This window comes from Pseudophryne corroboree, chromosome 6 (assembly GCF_028390025.1).
Source record: "Pseudophryne corroboree isolate aPseCor3 chromosome 6, aPseCor3.hap2, whole genome shotgun sequence".
In the NCBI taxonomy this organism is placed as follows: domain Eukaryota; kingdom Metazoa; phylum Chordata; class Amphibia; order Anura; family Myobatrachidae; genus Pseudophryne; species Pseudophryne corroboree.
The window spans coordinates 401,134,464-401,151,312 of record NC_086449.1 but is presented as its reverse complement, the minus strand read 5'-3'; positions in this window follow the sequence as shown (position 1 = coordinate 401,151,312).

Here is a 16,849-nt window from a genome sequence, read left to right as displayed (position 1 = left end):
ATGTCGTGCAACATATAAGGGAGTTGTAGTGTAGTAATGTACTGCAGCATATAAATGGGAATGTATCGTAGTGCTGTAGTGCAGCTTATGGAGGGGCTGTACTGTAATGATTTAGTGTGGAATATAGGGGGGATGTAGTGTAGTGATTTGGTGTGGCATATAGGGAGATGTACTGAAGTGATCTAGTACGACATATAAATGGGAATGTATTGTAGTGCGGTTTATAGGAGGGCTTTACTAATTATACGGCAGTACAACTGGACTTATACGGCAGTATCACTGGACTGGATTTATACGGCAGTATCACTGGACCTATATGGCTGTACCACTGGACTGGATTTATACGGCAGTACCACTGGACTAATACGGCAGTACCACTGGACTTATATGGCAGTACAACTGGACTTATATGGCAGTATCACTGGAATTATATGGCAGTACAACTGGACTTATACAGCAGTATCACTGGACTGGATTTATATGGCAGTATCACTGGCATTATATGGCAGTACCACTGGACATATACGACAGTATCACTGGATTTATACGGCAGTACCACTTGACATATATGGCATTATCACTGGAATTATATGGCAGTACAACTGGACTTATACAGCAGTACCACTGGACTGGATTTATATGGCAGTACCACTGGACTTATATGGAAGTATCATTGGACTGTAATTATACGGCAGTACATCTGGACTGGATATATGGCAGTACCACTGGACTTATATGACAGTACCAATGGACTTATACGGCAGTATCACTGCACTGGATTTATACGCCATTACCACTGGACTTTTACGGCAGTACCACTGGACTTATATGGCAGTACCACTGGACTTATATGGCTGTATCACTGGACTGTATTTATAAAGCAGTACCACTGGACTTATTCGGCAGTACCACTAGACTTATTCGGCAGTACCACTCACTGGACCGTTATGGCAGTACCACTGGACTTATACGACAGTATTATTGGAATTATACGGCAGTACAGCTGGATTTTTATGGCACTATCACTGGACTGGATTTATACGGCAGTACCACTGTATTTATACAGCACTGCTACTGGACATATACGGCAGTATCACTGAATTTATACGGCAGTATGACTGGACATATATGGCAGTATCACTGGAATTATACAGCCGTACAACTGGACTTATAAGGCAGTACCACTGGACTAATACTGCAGTACCAATGGACTTATATGGCAGTACCACTGGATTTATACGCCAGTATCACTGGACTAGATTCATACGGCAAAACCACTGGACTTATATGGCAGTACCACTGGACTGGATTTATACGGCAGTATTACTGGATTTATATGGCAGTACCACTGGACATATACGACAGTATCACTGAATTTATACGGCAGTACCACTGGACATATACGGCAGTATTAATGGATTTATACAGCAGTATCACTAGACAAATACGGCAATATCAGTGGACTTATATGGCAGTATTACTGGACTGGATTTATACGGCAGTACCACTGGATTTATATGGCAGTACCACTGGACATATACGGCAGTATCACTGGACATATATGGCAGTTCCACTGGACTGGATTTCTATGGCATTACCACTGGATTCATACAATAGTACCACTACACTTATACGGCAGTACCACTGGACATATACGGCAGTATCACTGTATTTATATGGCAGTACCACTGCACTGTATTTATACGGCAAATACACTGGACTTATTCGGCAGTACCACTAGACTTATATGGCAGTATCACTGGATTAATATGGCAGTATCACTGGATTTATATGGCAGTATCACTGGATTTATACGGCAGTACCACTGGACATATACGGCAGTATTACTGGATTTATACGGCAGTACCACTAGACAAATACAGCAGTATTACTGGACTTATATGGCAGTATCACTGGACTGGATTTATACGGCAGTACTACTGAACATATACGGCAGTATCACTGAACATATACGTCAGTACCACTGGACTGCATTTATGCGGCATTACTACTGGATTAATATGACAGTACCACTGGACTTATACGGCAGTACCACTGGACATATACGGCAGTATCACTGGAATTATATGGCAGTATCACTGGATTTATACCGCAGTACCACTGGACATCTACGGCAGTATCACTGGACTTATACAGCAGTGCCACTGGACTTATACGGCAGTACCAAGGACTTATACAGCAGCACAGGGACACCACCACTGGACTGATGCAGGACAACACAGCACCACTGGACTGGACTTATACAGCAGTACTGGACATATGGCAGCAGAGCATACCACCACTGTGACTGGACTGTTACAGCACAAGACACCAGCACTGGACTGATGCAGCACAACACAGTACCACTGGACTGGACTTATACAGCAGCACTGGACATATGTCAGCAGAGGACACCATGTGGGTGCATGCGCAGGACGAGCGCTGCTCATATGCCCGCATCTTTTTCTCAATAATTCCAGTTGGATCGCACACTGTGATCCAACCTGAATTAGGCTCTTAGTAGACGATTGCAGCATACAAGAGAAACATTTGTATTCTCTTGGTGGAATGTTAAAATGATCTTGTTAGCTACATGCCATTTGCCATGCACAATGGGCCTAATTCAGACCTGATCGTAGCAGCAAATTTGTTAGCAGATGGGCAAAACCATGTGCACTGCAGGAGGGGTGGGGGGGGGGCAGATATAACATGTTATATCTGCTCCCCTGCAGTGCACATGGTTTTACCCATCTGCTAACAAATTTGCTGCTATAATCAGGTCTGAATTGGGCCCAATAAGCTGTAAATTAGCGGCTGTAGAAGCTTATATGTTTAGTAGTAACTTTTAACTGGGTAAAAGCAAACTGTGCAGTACTTGCAACTGGCTTCCCAGTGCATGTATAACTTCAAATTTGTGGTCTCTGATAGATGTAAATAACCCGTGCATTCATTTTTACCCCTTGTAATGTAAGTCAGAGAAGATTGCTCAGCGTGGCTATGCTAAACCTCTGTTGCAATCAAGCAGTTTTGCCTCACTAGAGGGTAATTTTCATACGATAGGGAGGTCTCCTCTGGGTTTTCTTGCATCAAAATAGGTTACACACGGCTGTTCAAAGCACTGACCGCTGGGCAGGGAAGGGGAAATGAAGGGGGGGGGGGGCACCAGGCAAAATCTTGCCTAGGGCATCAAATTGGTTAGGGCCGGCTCTGCCCCCCCTATATTTAAAACAGAGACAGTGTGCTCTGAAGGTGCGTGGCAAAAATATAGGGTGCATGGCTTCACAGGGAAGGGGAGTGGCCAGTGAATAGTACCAATGCATATTACACCACACAGTAGTACCCCTTACACAAATTACGCCAAGTAGCGCAACTTATGCACATTATACCAGGTAGAGCCCCTTATACACATTACACCAGCAAGAGCCTCTTAGACACATTATGCCAGATACAGCCCCTTAAACACATTATGCCAGGTACTGTAGATAGATAGAGAGAGTGTGTTTGTGTGTTTCAGTATGTGCGAGTGTGTGCTGTCTTTCTAACTTACAGCAACTTCCTCCACAGGCAGCGCTGCAGCACACTGGGTCTCACTTGCTCCTCAACCACCAACACATGCGTCACATCACAACTGGAGTAGGAGCACACCACAATGCCGGCGGGGGAGGGGGGGGGGTAGTGCACCACACACCAGAACAGCAGTGCAAGTGTCTACTATCACATACGCAGTGACCAGCGCCAGACCGTCAGACGACAACTTAGGGTAAGAGCAGAGGGTGTTCCCACTGTGAAACGGATATGTGCGAGGCACCGTCTGCCTTACCCTAGTTACAGGATCTGCTTGTCACTAAGAAGGAGCCGACAGTGAAGCCAAAGTCATCGGAGGACCACAGCATCTCCGGGAATACTGGCCACTCACCCGCAGTGATGAAAATGGAGGAGTGTTACGAGACCGTGCCCTCTTCCTGCACCTAAAATCTATAACAAAACAGGAGTTTAATATATGATATTATGGGGGTCATTCACACCCAGCCGCTATTGCGGCACGCAGAGCAGTTTGCTGGTAGCGGCAAAAAGCACATGCGTAGCAGCCGCACACATTGCGGTCACATCCCTAATGGATGTAATCGCAATGTGATAGACAGTGGTGGGCATTTTCGGGGTGGCAATGTGGCATTGGGGGTGGGGGCGGCAGGGCGAACGGGGGTGGGCTGGGACCATTTTTGCGGTGGCTGCGTGATGTCATATGCAGCTGCTCCAATATAAAAATGCCCACTAACCACCTGACTGCGCAGCCAGGAGTCAACCTTAGATCCAATGCATTTACAATTACATTGTGGACGCATCGGGAGGTGGCCTTGCCCTGGCTGGGTGGCCCCAAGCATGTGCAGAGATGAACACAGATCTGGCTGCTTTCATCACTGAATAACCCCATATGTCCCACATATTACGTACAGTATTTGTCCAGTCAGATTGCGAGGAAAAAGTGCATGGTGGGCCATAGGTTTTAGTCCCACAGAAATGTTTTTCAGGAGTCAGAGAGTTATTGAGTATGCAAATGGAACGCATGTAAGTTTTGTATGAACTGTGTATATGTGAGGTAATTGGGTAGAACCAACTAAGGTAAGTTTAAGGGTTGTTTCAGTAATTTAATAAGCTTGCTTAAAAAAGTGATTGGAGTGTTGGGAATGAAAGCCAGACTGAAGTGAATAAGGGGTCTATTCATGAAGCAGGGAAAAGAGGGGAGAAATGAGTCTGTGGAGAAGTTGCCCGTGGCAACCAATCAGCTGCTCTGTACAATTGTATAGTATGCAAATTATAAATGTTACTTCAATGTGGATTGGTTGCCATGGGCAACTTCTCCACTGGCTCACTTCTCCACACTTTTCACTGCTTCATGAATAGACCCCTAAAATAATACCCCTTTTCCACTATGATGCGGGTCGCAGCTGGGAGCCTGACACAGGTGCTACAAGGCTGCGACCCGCATCAGAGCCCCCTTTCCCACTGCACTCACCAACCCGGCATATTGCCGGGTTGGTGACGCTGCTGGTGACGCGGCAGGGGCGGCGCTGGGAGATCACATGATTCACATGATCTCCCAGCGTCGCCCTTCCAAACACTGTGAATGGGAGCCGTGTCACATCGACGTGGCTTCCGTTTACACTGCACAGCTTACCGGGTTGAACTCGTGTTCAACCCGGTAAGCTACCCGGTTAGGATTCCCGGAACACTTGATCCAGGTTTTTGCAGAGGGAGCCATTTCCACTAGCAAAAAAAAAAAACACAGGTAAATGCGCGCCCCCGTGCATTTACCTGTGTTAGTGAAGAAAGAAAATGTGAGGCCAATTTAGGCAAAGCTTTCCAGAGGATCTGAGAAATGGGATTGTTATTTGTGATAGAGTTTGGGTCAGAATTGTTTTAATTAATTACCTCATACTGTATGTAAATAGTAAGTAACCTAAAGATATCAGCAGAGAAGAGATTTACATATTAGTTAAGGTTGGGAATAGCAGGGTAGACAGGGATCCGTTGAATCATGAATTTGTAAAATCAAGATGTGAGGTACTTGTGTAAGAAAATAGTAGGCACATTTTCATTTGTGAATCAAATGAAGATAATGGGCTTTAATTATGAAATAGCAGCTTTTGTAAGCTGACGCTTTCCAGCGGGTTGGAGGTGAAAATTGAACATGACACTCACAGTCAGTGTAAAGCCTAGCATGCTTTACAGTGACTGCGATCGCAGTTTTACATTTTGCATAAAACCCAGTAGCCACTTGATAAATAAAGCTTATGATAACAGAGGGTTCAGGGAAGGAACCTATCAGTTTGAGGAAGAGTCAGATTTATATTATTTTGATAGTCTGTGTGTTTTGAGAAGAAACTTAAATGTATTAAAAGGGTGTTAATGGTTAGTAGTCTGAGCAGAAATGAGAGAAGTACTGTATGTATGTTTGGTAGTGTTAAGAGGGTTTTCATAGGTATGGTAGATAGTAGTATATGTGAAGATTCATTACAAGTATGAGATTACATGTGGGAATGTTTTTGAAAATGTTTTGAGATTTCAGTGTGCAATGGATCACATTGAACTTTAACATGGAAAATTTTCTAGGTGGACAACCAGATGTACTTTCTCAAATAAGACAGCAATGCATGACGCCATATTTAGCAATAGAAATTAAATGTAATGACTCATGTAATGCTCTTGGTTCATCAATAATAAAATTCACTTCTACCATTGTCAACATGACCATAGGAAGAGTATAAGAGTGGTGAAATGGACTGGGAAAGAGGAGACACCATGAAACGGTACCTCAGGGAAAATCTCCAATTAATGGATCTCAGGGTATAGTAGGGTATGATTAGTATTGTGATGGAAAACCTGGGAATATAATATGTGAGGGAGAGAGATTGCCTGAGTGTTTCTCCACTCCTCCACCGGACACACCAACATCTCTTACAATACTGTGCAATCAGTAGAGGAAATGTCAGATGGTTGAATTAGCGGGAATCACCAGACATCTTTATGGGAGTGTAGCGGTAATAAAAGTAGCAGTAAGGGAGAGAAGATAGGAAGTGACTCCTTTGGGGGGGGGGGGGGGGGGGGTTATTATAGGAAAGGGAGGAAAGGTCATATGTGACTTTGATACTTTGATATCATGTAATATTCCACTGGAGCTGGAACTACAGAAGTGATTGCTAAGTAAAGCTGAAAAGTAGTGACCTGCCCACTGACTTGGACACCATATCTGACAGATGCTTCTGAAGAAGTTGTGGGCACCTACCACGATGAAATGCGTTAAGCAGATATCTTAATTGAACTCTCTGGACATTGGACTATTATATCTCTTCTATCAGGAACAGCAAATTGGATTTAGCTTTATTCATATACATCATCCATCCACAGCCACTGCAAGACTCTTGCTAACTCTTGGAGAGGGATCTTTCTATTATTCATCAAGCTAACAGTAATACTGTTTACTATGCTGGGTACTGTTCTGGGCATTGCTATTTAGTACTGACTGTTATTTGGACATTATAGCATCCAGTACTTTTGGTCCATAACCATGAGATGCTCTTATATTACTATGACTGAGCTCATGCAGCCTTTTAAAGTTTTATAATAGTACAATAAATTGATTAATTTTTAACCAAGCCATATTTATATCAATTACTATATTGTATATATGAAATGTATTTATTTTTACTATTTTCAATATTTCTTTGAGTGTTTTGCTAATAGACTATTTAACTGTTGGGTCACACCTTTTAATGGTACAGTACATTGTGAGCACAATTAATTCCCCTTTCTCTCATGCTTAATTGTATTATTGGAGGTTGACATTCTCCCTCTGAACCAGCTGCGTTTTGCCTTAGGGTGTGTACACACGGTGAGATCCTTGCTATGCCCGATTTTCACTTGCGATTTCCCTTGAACTCCCTGGAGCCCAGATAGCACAGATTTTCACTAACTTTTCTTAAGATATGGACCATGTGTGCTTATGATTTTGGCTTATGTGAGATTTTGGCTTATGTGAGATTTCATTGACATGTGAGATGAACTAGATAGTACACCGATCTAGCAAGGATTGACTTGCCTGCACAGTCTATCTTTTCTTGTGATGCCGGCCAGGCGGGACCGCGCATCGGGATCGAATCGGGATCGCAAGGTGACTTTCACCTTGCGATCTGCACTAACTTTTCTTGCGATTTTGACTATATATTCAAAATCGAAAGAAAATATCTCTCCGTGTGTACACACCCTTAAAGCACACCTGGTCGTCTATTTTTTTTTTTTTTGGACACCATGGGGTATATTCAATTAAAGTCGGATCCATTCTGACATGCATTTGTCGGAATGGATCCGACAAGGGCTATTCAATTAATGGACAAATCTGCAAGACCTCACGGCAGCGTCCACCCAACTCCAGCATGCGAGACCTTGCGCTTGCTGGAGCCGGGTGGACACTGCCGTGAGCGGCGGCAGTGCCACATCCTCCTGCTGTGCTGTACTGTAGCCGCTGCTCTCCCCCGTCTCCCCGTGGCTCTCCCCATCTCCTCTTCTCAGGTCCCTCATCTCAATCCAACTTTTTTAAAAGTTGAAAAACACACAAGAAAGAACAGCGCTAGCACTTTTACACAAAAAATTATTGATTTAATATCACATATTAAAATACATCTTACATATCTATACCATGTAAAAACAATTACCGTATATATCAATTATACTCTGTATCCTGCAGGATAAATCCCGCTTTATATACCGAGCCAGAGAAAACCGTTCCTCACTGATTATATGTATACGTATATAGCTGAATATTAAAGCTAGATATTACTTCCTTATATGCTTTTAATAGTAAACCATAACCACGTGAATGTTATCACTCAATGCAATTGTCCAGCTAATGATTATATTTCCTCAGTTGTTATAATGGATAGTTATCCGGTCCGTTAACACACCTGGATTCTTTATGCAGGTTACAGGTTTTTTGGCAAACGCATACAGCCAATAAATTATGCTTTCCAGATGAATTTCCTCACACCATTAAGTTTTCAACCAGTGTGAGCTATGCTGCATATGTTCAGCTTTGTGCACATCACATTAATACCTCTCCCGGCTGTCGCTTCCATAAACAGCCTTATCCGGAGTCCACTGCCTGGTGGATAGCAGATATAATCTCAGGTGTTGTCCACAAGTGCAGGTGTCTCTGGCCGGCCAGTAGTAGAGTGAAGATATCTCACAAGACTCTTTAACAGTGCATCCGACAAACGCGTTTCCCCGCTTGAATATACAGCTCAGCGGCTTCCTCAGTGTCCAGTGCCGTTTTCTCCTCGAATATCAAGTAGCTTTCCAAGCCGGCTTTTCTGTTTATTTTATCATACTGGAAAATATGTTCTATATGCTCTGAAAGCTACTTGATATTCGAGGAGAAAACGGCACTGATAACAGTGTTTGCCGTGCGGCTCACGTGCAGCGTGTAGCCCGACACAAAAGCATAGAGGGAGCGAGTTACGAGACGGCTGGAGGAGAGACAAGTGCTTGAAGCAGCGCCGGCAGCCCAGTCCAAGAGCGGCACATAGCCCAGCATAGAAAACGAGGTGAGCACGTTATTATATACCTTGCTACAATGGAAACACTGCTGAGAAGCTCTCAATTACCAGCTAAACAGCCACTCGTATAAAAGAACAGCCTTGCTTCCTTTATGGTACATTAATTAAGAGACTGTTTTACATCAAAGTCTGCTGGGTGAGCCTACATTTTTTTGGAGTATTCTAAAAACACCTATGAACTAAACGTATTCACTTGATTTCCAGATATGTCCGCATTTAAAGGAACTGCTACCAGCGGACGGGAAAAGTGTTTATAATTACAAAATTGGGCACATATATAGGTGAAACAAATCACCAGTATTTGGATACGTGATTACTCTAAGTAACAGTCTGTATTTTAGCTTCATTATAGATTTTTATATGTATGAACTAATTTGTTTTTTTAAATTCCCCATTTGTATGATTGTATAAATAGTGAAATATATCTGACTATACTTACCGGCCAGTATTAATAGAAACAATCATTTTCTTATTGCTTATTAAACTAAAAATTATATACATTGTTATACTGTGTATTTATCAACAATATTTTTATATCAGCGCCTCTACTTTTTCCCATTCGTGGAAAAATAATTTTGGTTTTTGCTTTATTTATTGTGGGAGGAGTAAACCCACTTTAGAGGCTGCAGATATTTAAATATTATCAGCTGGCGCTGGGTGAATTTTTCTAATTATATATTTCCCTATAGTATTACCCTTAGTCAAAGGATCTCTAGATGTCACACATCAAAAGAGAAGATGCTAAGCTGAAAAAGAAAGAGACCTACAGAAAGCCAACTAATGTAGGTAATTCTTTTAAAATTAATATTGAATTATATTTTGATTCAATTAATAATTATTAAGCAAATTAATATTAAGCTTGTGATTTTATAATAGGATTACTGGACCTGGATAAAGCAATAGTATAATATCATCATCCTGTATGGGCTTTTTTTTCCAAGTGTGAAAAATTTTGTTATCAATGGCTATAGGGATTCAACAAATAGAGATGGTGTCGGGAGGAGACTGAACCATATTAGGGTCTTGCCTGGGCACCAAACTTGCTTGTTCAAGCACAGATTCTCTTCAGTGATAACCTGCCAGCACTGGCTTGTCCGTATACTGGGGGTCATTCCGAGTTGTTCGCTCGCAAGCGGATTTTAGTAGATTTGCTCATGCTAAGCCGCCGCCTACTGGGAGTGAATCTTAGCATCTTAAAATTGCGAACGATGTATTCGCAATATTGCGATTACACACCTCGTAGCAGTTTCTGAGTAGCTCCAGACTTACTCGGCTTCTGCGATCAATTCAGTGCTTGTCGTTCCTGGTTTGACGTCACAAACACACCCAACGTTCGCCCAGACACTCCTCCGTTTCTCCGGCCACTCCTGCGTTTTTTCCGGAAACGGTAGCGTTTTTTCCCACACGCCCATAAAACGGCCTGTTTCCGCCCAGTAACACCCATTTCCTGTCAATCACATTACGATCGCCAGAACGAAGAAAAAGCCGTGAGTAAAATTCCTAAGTGCATAGCAAATTTACTTGGCGCAGTCGCAGTGCGGACATTGCGCATGCGCATTAAGCGGAAAATCGCTGCGATGCGAAGATTTTTACCGAGCGAACAACTCGGAATGACCCCCACTGTGAGATGTTAGGAGCTGTTTTTTTTTACCATGTACAACTCTAGGTAACTTAGAGGGGCCCACTCCATTGCTAGAAGTTATTTTCCCATAACTGTTCCAAACAGTATATTAGGATTATCTTCAAAATAGAAATGTGCGCCAGATTTTTTATTTTTACATTTTTAAACTTGCAGATTCATTCGAATTGTGCAGATCACTGGGCTTATAGATAAACGTGAACAAAGTGCACTTGAATAAAGCACAGCCAATACAGCAGAGTCAAGCGCAACAGAAGCGTGCAGCAGGCCCTACACAGTCACTATACTGCACAGCCACAATTAGTCTGGAGTCTCTGGATGGACATAGCACAGCCTAAACAGCAAAGTACAGTGCAGTGTGCCCCTCTATACAGTTACTATACTGCACAGCCACAATTAGTCTGGAGTCTCTGGATAGACATAGCACAGCCTAAACAGCAGAGTACAGTGCAGTGTGCCCCTCTATACAGTCACTATACTGCACAGCCACAATTGGTCTGGAGTCTCTGGATAGATATAGCACAACCTAAACAGCAGAGTACAGTGCAGTGTGCCCCTCTATACAGTCACTATACTGCACAGCCACAATTGGTCTGGAATCTCTGGATAGATATAGCACAGCCTAAACAGCAGAGTACAGTGCAGTGTGACCCTCTATACAGTCACTATACTGCACAGCCACAATTAGTCTGGAATCTCTGGATAGATATAGCATAGCCTAAACAGCAGAATACAGTGCAGTGTGCCCCTCTATACAGTCACTATACTGCACAGCCACAATTAGTCTGGAATCTCTGGATAGATATAGCATAGCCTAAACAGCAGAGTACAGTGCAGTGTGCCCCTCTATACAGTCACTATACTGCACAGCCACAATTGGTCTGAAGTCTCTGGATAGATATAGCATAGCCTAAACAGCAGAGTACAGTGCAGTGTGCCCCTCTATACAGTCACTATACTGCACAGCCACAATTAGTCTGGAATCTCTGCATAGATATAGCATAGCCTAAACAGCAGAGTACAGTGCAGTGTGCCCCTCTATACAGTCACTATACTGCACAGCCACAATTGGTCTGAAGTCTCTGGATAGATATAGCACAACCTAAACAGCAGAGTACAGTGCAGTGTGCCCCTCTATACAGTCACTATACTGCACAGCCACAATTAGTCTGGATTCTCTGGATAGATATAGCATAGCCTAAACAGCAGAGTACAGTGCAGTGTGCCCCTCTATACAGTCACTATACTGCACAGCCACAATTAGTCTGAAGTTTCTGGATGGACATAAAACAGCCTAAACAGCAAAGTACATCGCAGTGTGCCCCTCTATAGAGTCACTATACTGCACAGCCACAATTAGTCTGGATTCTCTGGATGGCCATAGCACAGCCTAAACAGCAAAGTACAGTGCAGTGTGCCTCTATACAGTTACTAAACTGCACGCACAGTTCAGAGCCACAATTAATCTGAAGTCTGGATGGACACACAGCACAGCCTAAACAGCAGAGTACAGCGCAGCGTGCCCCTATATATACAGTCACTATACTGCACAGCTGCAATTAGGAGTCTCTGGGTGGACACAGCTCAGCAGAGTATTGCACAGCATTCATCAGCGTGCATTGAGTGAAATAATGCTGAGTCCCAGCCATGATGCCTATTAGATGGAATCCGTGAGAATCCGACGTCGAGAGGATGACATTTGGCCTCGACGTGGGATCTGAGTCTGGTGAGAACACCCGAGCTGCGGCTCAGGTGGACTCGGACCCTAGTGTTCAGAGCGGCTTGGATTCCAAGGAATTTGAGCCGCTCATCTCTACTTCAAAATACACAGATGAACCCTGAGATTAGTTAAAAATGTTGACACTTTACTTAAATTAAGCTAATTGACACCAATGTAATTCTTATAAACTAAGACACAAAAGTATTAAATATATATACATATATATATATATATATATATATGTCATCAGTAGCCCTAGCCCAGTGCCACTGTCTAATGTCAGCCCACCAGGCTATATGAAACGCATTCCAGCAGGCCCTCCTTGAAATAGACAGAACAATGTCTAACCCTCATCTCCCTGCATAGGCCTGTGAACAGGATGGAAAAGAAATATAAAAATGCAAAGCTCTGACTGAAAACACACTAGTTAGATGGTTGAAGCCCAAGTCAATGATTTGAGCAAATGAGTGAACTATTGAGCCAAGGGCTTAAATTATTTTGAGACACGGCACACGGGAGATTCACTCATCTCTACCCACATCATGCCTCGCATTAAAATAAGGCTATTTTACCTTTCATCTGTAATCATACTTCCAGGAAATGTTCAATCCTCATACTATCAAATGAGTGTCACAGTTTATAATAAGGTACCGATGTGCTATGGTAAGGTTAGCAGTGTGTGCACTCCTCCTTACCGAGAGCCAGCACAATTATCCAGAACTCTGCAACCTGCAAATATTAGCTGAGGGAATGCATCCACAAGCCATGGTTACAATGCAATGATGATGGAGATCTGCGTTCCAAGGACTTCTGCTCATTGAAATGAGAAAATGAATATGTGAATAGTAATGGAGTGGGCACACACATTACTGCTCATTGGAATACTGATTTATTGGTGTTTAACATGGCAATAATAATTTAGACTGCCTTTAGTGCTGTTTATGACTTTCGCTGTCAGTCCTGGGCTAGAACACAAATATTTACAGATATGCTTCAATGTATTATGTAGAGGCTGCACATTCATTTCAAACCAGATGCTCTCTTCAGATATTACATTGAAAACGAAATATCACTAAAATTATTCTCTCTGTGCTATACATGATTAATTTAAGATTTATTCAGGTTATTTGAATACATATTACACTGTTTCTGGCACTATTTTTTATTTACGTAAATGACAATAAGTAATGTTTACCTTGGATTGCAGCATTGACACATAACTTGGCAAATAGTCTACTGAATAAAAGTAAATAATACTGATTATTGTTTCTTGAAAAACCTTTTCAAATAATCTGCCTACAGGCAATAGATTCCTTAAATCATAACAAGTTATTAGATTGAAACACATTGGTACATTGTATTAAAGAAGTTAGATGACAACATGGAAGCTGTCATATGGGATTCATTTGGGTCTCAATACTATAATGTGTATGATTGGATACACTCAGTTGAGGTCCTCATGGGGTACTTTGTTTCTTAAAATGATTTTCTGTATTTCAGTACAGTAACCATTCGAATGGAAGGAGCTGATTGGCTGGTACTTTATCTCCGTCCACTTTATCTCTCTCCAAGTCTTAGTACATATACCCCTGGATCTACTATTTTGCTGTTACCTCTGCTCTGTTATATCCCCACATCAATAAATCAATTGATTGATTGATCTCTATGGCGGCGCACCGAGATGCAGCGGCTGCGGATCATACTCACTTGGCAGGAGTGGGCAGGCTTGTATAATGAAATGTTTTGAACGTTGGTGCTGGGTCATATCAAGGCTCACTTTCCGGTGGGCTTTGACCCTTTTCAATTTGCCTATAGGGCAAATCGATCTACGGATGATGCTGCACTGACTATGTTACATCATATACATACTCATTTGGAAGGAAAGAACACCTATATAAGAATCTTATTTGTTGATTTTAGCTCCGCTTTTAATACTATTGTGCCCAATTCTTTAGTTTTTAAGTTGTCCAGGTTGGGCCTAAACAGTTCTTAACAGGTTGTTAAATTAGGGGGTTTAACTTCGGAGGAAGTGGTGTTGAATGTAGGTGTTCCACAGGGATGTGTCCTGAGTCCACTACTATATTCATTATTTACCCACGACTGTGAGTCTACATCAGATTCTGTAAAAATTGTTGTTTGCGGATGATACCGCTATTGTGGGTTTAATAAGCAATGAGAATGAGACTGCATATAGAAAAGAGGTCGTTAGTTTATTAGAGTGGAGCAGGGCGAATGGTTTAATTTTAAATACATCTAAAACCAAGGAGATGATTATTGATTTTAGGAAACAAAATAGTGCCCCTAAGTCTCCTGTTCTTTTGGATGGAATAGGTATTGAGCAGGTGGATTCTTTTAAATTTTTAGGCATTTTTATTTCAAATTCTCTGTCTTGGTCATTTAACTCACATTTTTTGATAAAGAGGGCGCAGCAACGTCTTTTCTTTTTGAGGAAATTAAAATCTGCTAGTGTGAGTAAAGGGACCTTGGTAAATTTTTATCGTAGTGTTGTGGAGAGTGTACTGACCTACGGGATTGTCGTATGGTTCGGAAATTGTACTGTTGCAGAACGAAAGGCCCTGGATCGGGTGGTTAGGACAGCAGGTAGAGCAATTGGTGTCAGGTTGCCCAGTATTTATGAGATATATGAAAAGAGGATCCTTAAGAAATCTATGGCCATTTTGGGGGACCCTAGTCATCCAAACTACCCAATCTTTTCAAGATTGCCATCAAATAGACGCTTTAGGGCTGTCTACTCACGCACAAAGAGGCTGCATAATAGCTTCTTTCCGAGCACAGTACGCATGCTAAATTGTTAAAATGTTTCAATCTTAGGCCTTGAAATGTAACTTGCTGCACGTTTATGTTATGTGATATGGTTTTGCTTGATTTTTTTCGTTGACATCCCTTGGTGTTTGTTAATGACAATAAAGATATATATATATATATATATATATATATATATATATATACATTACATATTAAATTGCTGCTTTATTTATGGACACATTGGTGTTCTGTTTCGTAAATGTTGCCTTGCTGTATCCTTCTACTCAATGAAAAAGTGAAATGTAATTGGGTTGTTGAACTATTTTTCTACAAAAAAATGGAAGCACCAATACTTTACTACAGCATTTACTGTACAGTCACTAGATCCTTGTCCCCCCAAAATGCAGAAGTGTACCAAATAGACTACTGTACAATGGATACCGTTATCTATAGGTGGCGTTCATTATTAGGGCCAAGCTCCAGAAAGTGGAGCGTAGTACATTTCACAATTTAGCACAAACTGAGCAGCAGATATGGAGACACCAGCGGTCACCTTTTCTTACTTTGTGGCGATACTTCATTTTTGTGAAAAATGAATTATCTTATAACAGCAGTTTTAAGTGATTTACTGTACAAATCTATTCATAGATACTTACCAAAATCACTTAAAATTTATTTGGGCCACCATGTCTGACTGTGGCATTGAGGCTAACCACTAGTTGTAAAATGGTGAATCAGATGCTGTCGCATTATAGAAATTATGAATTGGGTGCTGATTTGGTGGCTGAGAAAGTCATGACACATGGATAACATTACTATAATGCTCATTAAAGCATTGAGGGGCAGATTTAGTAAGCTTGATGAAGTGATAAAGTGGAAGTTGATAAAGCACCAGCCAAACAGTTCCTAACTGTCATTTTTCAAACCCAGCCTGTGACATGGTAGTTCGGATCTGATTGGCTGGTACTTTATCACCGTGCAATTTATCACTTCACCAGATTTAATAAATCTGCCACTCTGTGACCACATAAGCTCTGTATATGGTGATATTGTCATCCAAAAACACACCCATCCTGTCAGAAAAGAAATAGAGCAACAAGAGACGAAGATTACTCAGAATCATTAAATAGCCATTAGCATTAACATTTCCTTCTAAGGGAAAGACTGCAAACAAAACTTTATGAGGTCACTATTGGCTGCAAATCTCTCTAGGTGGCAAGACGTGTGCGCTCCTCTCTTTGTCAGTGACACACTGAAGGATTATTCATCTGACCATACCACACTCCTCCACTTCCCAATAGTCCATTATGTGTCCTTTTTCCACCACTAAACTTGCAAATATGCATTACCAGGTTTCTACACTACAACTATGAATACTACTTGTTGAGTTTGTGTTAGGTTGCTAGTGATGACAATGTCTGCTCACATCACAGGTCTAAGTTTTAAGGTAATTTATCTGTAGCTACTTACCTGTTTTACCTTACACTTCCAACTAATCATCACTACGTGACTTGTTTTAAAGTTACTTAAGTTGCTCCCACTGCGCTTTTCCTAATATCTCCAATTCTCCATTTACTCTTCTTGCAATAACATAATCTACGATAACCATATAGT